Source organism: Gymnoscopelus microlampas (genome assembly GCF_963454915.1).
Source record: "Gymnoscopelus microlampas genome assembly, chromosome: 4".
Taxonomy (NCBI): Eukaryota; Metazoa; Chordata; class Actinopteri; order Myctophiformes; family Myctophidae; genus Gymnoscopelus; species Gymnoscopelus microlampas.
Window position 1 is genome coordinate 22,131,913 of NC_139941.1, and position 6,000 is coordinate 22,137,912.

Here is a 6,000-nt window from a genome sequence, read left to right on the forward strand (position 1 = left end):
GTCTCTGCATAATTTTAAACAGCCTTGACTAACACATTTTTTGACCAATAATTGTTTATAAATTGGAAATAAATCACCCTCCAATGAAGCTTCCAAAGTGATATGTTGTCTAGTGCTGACCCCTAGTGGTAAAACAAAATAAAAACCTGTTAATTAAATTAAATTAAATCGACTCTGGCTCATTGGTCAGGATTTCATCTTCTGGGGGGCTCTCATTGAGGTTGAGGGAGGCTCTATGCTTTAAATGAACTGTCGTTTGGAACATGATAGGACGGTTTAAATTGCCAAACAATCATGCTTATTCCAACTCCTTTTCTACCCTTTAGTAGGAATAATGTAATTAACAATGTTCTGTGAGAAAATTACAATAATTGATATCCATTACTGGAAGTTTTGAAGTTTTTATTTTCCTCAGTTGGCCTTTCTTTCTGCACTTAATTCACTGCTGAAAGAAAACGACTGCAGAACAACTTTCAAAGATTAATTTTTAGTGTGTCTGCTTAATCAACCTTACTGCACTATTTAGCTTCATTTAATAGGAAGATTATTACTACTATTACAATGTACTATAGTATTTTATAATAGTATATTTCATTCTTAGTGTTATCAACACTGTTGAGGAAGGTTGAAGTACAAGAATTGCACTGCTTCCAATGTTGCTATTGTACTGTACTACCTGTACTGTATGTATGTGACAATATAAATAACATTTGAACCTTAATAAAATGGAGTGAAATATATAATTTTAAAGAAAAGAGTATTTGGAGTAGGCTACTAAAATAGATCAACTCTCGAACTTTAATTACGGAATTGTAGGCGTACTTACAACTTAAAACAATACAAAAGGAGATGACATGATTGCATTGCACAAAGTGACTGCATGTATTAATATGAGTGTAGTTTACACCAAACACATTCCCAGTGGTCAAAAAAGTACTCTCATGTTTTACTTAGGAACTAGAAATACTCTGTTTACAAGTAAAAGTCCAGAATTAAAAATGTACTTGAGTAAAAGTACAGAAGTATGATGTATACAAATCCTTTAAAAATAGCAGATCTACAAGCTCACAACACATCGCAAAGCGACACGTTATGTGCTTGTAGATCAGCTATTTTCTAATTGCCAATGTATATATAGGTCTACAAGGTAACTAGTAACTAAAGTTTTCAAATAATTATAGTGGAGTAAAAGTATAATATTTGCCTCTGAGATGTAGTGGAGTAGAAGTAAAAGCATTGAAAATTAGAAATACTTGAGTAAAGTAAAAATATGCCAAAATTGTTCTTAAGTACAGTACTTCAGTAAATGTACTTAGTTACTTTACACCACTGCCCATTCCTAAATTAACCAGGGTTTAAATACTGCTAAAGCAGGGGTAATGTGTGCGACACCGCCACCTCCTGTAATCATTTACTACAATAATTAACTACCTTATTCCAAAAAAAGACTGTGGCCACATGTATCATCCTCTCCCTTACCCGCAAGCAGCTTCAATTACCACCATTTAGAAAAGGAAAAATATATCTAAAACTATTTCATCAGGCATTTAAAATGGATGATGGGAGCCTCATTACTGTACATTATAATTTGACCAGACAGACCTCTATCTCTCTATATTTCTATTTCACAGCATATTTAACTAATAGCAACTTGGCCTAAAATATATCATATAATTCGGTATTATTTGGATCATAGATTCAATTGAAACTTGGCCTAGAATATATCATATAAATCGGTATTATTTGGAAAATAGATTCAGTACTTCAACAATGAACAATTAACCAGCCTTCCAGATAACCCATGACCTGCTGAAGATCAGTCAGTTAAAATGGAACATACATTTTTATTCATTTTTGAAATTTCTTATAATTATTTTTTGGCATTTGTTTTTGAAATATTTTGATTCAAACCGTTTTCAAATATGGTCTGTGCCTGAGCCACCAGGCACCCTGGTCTATGTCTATTTGATATAATTCTGTCTCTTTCTGCTATTGTAAATGTCTGGCCATGATAGATGTAACACAATGATCTGTTATATTTTAACAGATCATTAGCTCATTTAATTATACTGTAGTTTATGAGTTATCTTTCTCTATTCCCCATGTCTGTTCATGCTTGTGACCAAAAATGTTTGCTTCTCAACAAGAATATAGATTTTAACAATGATGAACCAATTTCAAGGAGTAATCATTGATCCCAGGTCAGATTCAAATGTTTAGATGGTATTCCCACAAGCCTGGTTCCTGCTAAACACGGTCAAACAGGGATGACCAGGGCATGGTGCTTGTCATTCTGTTTAACCCAAAACAATTCTTCAGTAGTTGCTTTTTTGCACTCTGTCAGACACATTTTATGCTGGAGTATACCCATGTTGAATTCTGAGTTCATTTTAGTTGGCAAAGGCTTTGAACAACACAACCCTCTTCAATAAAACCATTACCTGTGGGATAAGGCCTCTATCGACATAAGTGCAACCTACAGTGTTCTCAAATGGAGGCTACCAAAATTATGAAAAGAATGTTATTACCTTATTAAAGAGCAGACCTCTTAACATTGTTATACAGTTAAAAATAATTCTAAATGGAAACTCACATTGCAAAGCTTTGTGAGCTTGTAGGTAAGCAAATATTGCCCATTTTCTCATCAATGTTTTTTTAAATAAATAGTATAACTATTAGCGAAATAAATGAAAAAAGTTAATTTCACACAATAATTTATTTACAATACATTTACAAAAAATATTTACAAAGTATCAACAGTATTCAACAGCAATCAGTAATATGTACAAACTGGCACTGGGGCAGTCAAGGCCAACAAGGCTAATGTCTTGTGTCTCCACTGGGAGGCGTGGCGAGAGGCGGACCATACAGCTCGGCCAGGACGTCCTTCCATTGAAAGGTGAGTACCAGTATCTTCTGAGGAACGGGTGGCTCGGTGGGACTCTCGTGTGTCTCTGATTCTGTCTCTGATTCTGATTCTGTCTCTCTTTCAAACACTTGTACCTGTGGGTGTAAAAAAAAAGGGGGGGGGGGTTAGTGTCTTAAGAGCATACAAAGATCTGAAATATTTTTGATTGATTGATTGATTGATTGAATACTTTATTAACAGTTTGCTAAATACCGTAGTACAGTGGTACGATTATACAATGATGCTAAAAGGATAACACAACCTTTGTGGTCCTAGTATGTATTCAATCAACCAACAAGACATATAAAGATATACGATTAACATCCAAAAAATCATCAACATTAGTAGTAATAAAAGTAGGCTATATGTACAGAAAACAATTGGGGGAGTCATTTCTGGTGTCAAGCATAGAAGACTTTTCTAGGACCCGTTGCAAATTACAGTTCTTTTATGGCAGTTTTGAAGGAGGGTAAGGAAGGAGTCACAGTTTTTGATGGCAGTTGGTAGGGCATTCCACATTTTGGTGGCATAACAGTAGAACAAATTTAACCATTTAAACATGTTTGTGCCGAATATGGGTTGAATGAGAAGATCAGTGGAGCTCCCTCTGGTGTTGTGTTGTGCCTGTGTATGTCTCTCACGTTGTTGAAGTAGTTTGACACATACTGGGCACTGATCCCTTGAGTATCTTGTAGACCAGGCCCATTGCAAGTTTCTGTACTCTGTCCTCTACCCTGAGCCATCCCACCATAGCATAATGAGCAGGGGTTAGGTCAGTCCTAGGTGTGAGTAGTTGTTTTGAGAGGTCTGGAGTTTTGCTTTTAATGCCTTTGTGGTGCTAGAGTACCATGAGGTAGCCTGGTAAACCCTCCCTCCGGAAATCTCATTTCCAAATACCCAGGGGGCAAAACCCCCTTTTTTTTGGAATGCTGCATTTGCCCTGCTATAAAAGGTTGGCCACCAGAAATAATATCTATGACCCCGTAGGATCACAACCTATATGGACAACCCGGTCAATTTTTTGCTGGAAATCCAATATGGCCGCCTCAATATTGGCCCCTAACAGTACCCAGGGGCAAATGGGGGTATGCTGCATTTGCCCTGCCCTAAAAGGTTGGCCACCAGAAATAATATCTATGACCCAGTAGGATCACAACCTATATGGACAACCCGGTCAACTTGCTGCTGGAAATCCAATATGGCCGCCTCAATATTGGCCCCTATCAGAAAATAGCTTTGGCAATAACTTTTGAACCAGATGGGCTAGAAATAAAAACTTGGTGTCTATTTCATGGTTTCAGAGCATGAGAAACTCAATGGAATATGATTGGGTGTGTCTGGACCTTTAATTTGCATATTACCAAGATGGACGCCACGCGAAAATTAGTTTTACTATGACTTTTACAGTGACAGCTGACTGTTATGGCAACAGAGATGGCAATCCTAAGAGAGCAGCTGCTGCTTTTTCAGGAATCATTGAATGGGCAACCAACTGCAGTCCTCTGGGCAACCTTCCTGGAGATGTCAGATATTCTCCAAAGGTTTATCTACTACGATCGGGAAGGTGACTGGACAGGACATCTCTGTGAATCAGCAAGAATGCTACCCTACCTCACTGCAGCAGGCCACTACAAGTACGGGCAGCAATCTTTACCTCTGTATTTGGCTGAGATGAAGAAACTACCAGAAACAGCTTCAGAGGTACATGAAGCACTGATGGCAGGTGTATTTGTTGGCAGACGAGCAGATGGCAGCCACAACAGTGTTTCTCTTGACATGCTACTGGAGCAGACCTATAATGCCGATGCCAAGGAAGCAAGCAGTCTGGATGGCATTACACTCAGCCCTGCTGCCAGGACAAAATGGGTCTACACAAAACCACTCACTGCAGCTGTCTCTGCAGAGCTCAAGTCTATGCTCCACCTCCACTCCTCCAACCCACACCATGAGTCTGGTCAGAGTCGTGTAATCCGGGATGCAGAGATGGTAGTCAAGGTCATGGCAGCAGTGGAGACTAACCCATTTACAGTGAGCACATCATCCACGATCAACATATCCACAGGACAGTGTGCTGATTCCACAGTCAAGGACCACTTGATGAGTGTGAAAGAACTGGGTCTGAAGGCACTGTGGGATTCATTGTCCAGTGAACAGAAGAAGACAAGCATAATGAAGCTTAACACTTCCCACACTCAAAACACAAAATCTAAAAAATCTAAGGGGAAAACCTCAGCACCTGGCAAGAGCAATGAAATTACTGCCCTCCTGCGCATGACCCAAATCATAGCCAGTGGTGGAGAACTCAACCTTGTTGACTTTATAGGCAACCACGAGTGCAGTGGCTTCCCCTCTTCCCTCTTCCAGGAAGATGGCAGGATGAGAACAGGTACCAAGGCAAGCCTTGTGAAGGTCCTGAAAGAGGAGACCAAAGTTGCATGCATCCCTGACCTGCCTACAGAAGACAGAAAAACAGCAGTAGTTATTGATGCCATGTATGCCATACGCCATTGGTCGTTCCTGAAAGGTGAAGCATTTGGAACCATCGCTGAACGATACCAACGTCTGCTGTTGAATGATGTGCCTGCTGGCACAGAGATCATTCACTTCTGTTGTGACCGGTACAGTGGACCTAGTCTTAAGACAGCTGAGCAAGAACACAGATATGCTCGACCAAAACCTACCAAAGAATATGAAGTCAGTATGCGTTACACAGCTCCAGATCCTCAGGAGTTTTTTGCTGTGTCAGCTAACAAGGCAAACCTATTGAGTTTCCTCTGTGACGAATGGTGTGAAAATGAGAAACTTAAGTCGGCCCTTGGTCCAACACATCTTTACCTGGGTGGGTGGTTTAAAGAAGAGACAAGGAGTGTGGTGATCAAGGAGGGGTCTATTGAAGATGTCCCTGCACTAGAATCCACACAACAGGAAGCTGATACAAGAATAATACTCCACACCCTGTACAGTGTCCAGAATGACAAAGTTGACAGAGTTGTCATCCATGCCAATGACACAGACATCATCATCATGTGCCTTTACTATGCAGCAACCCATCTCAGATGCCTTCCAGAGCTGTGGGTGAGAACAGAGCAATA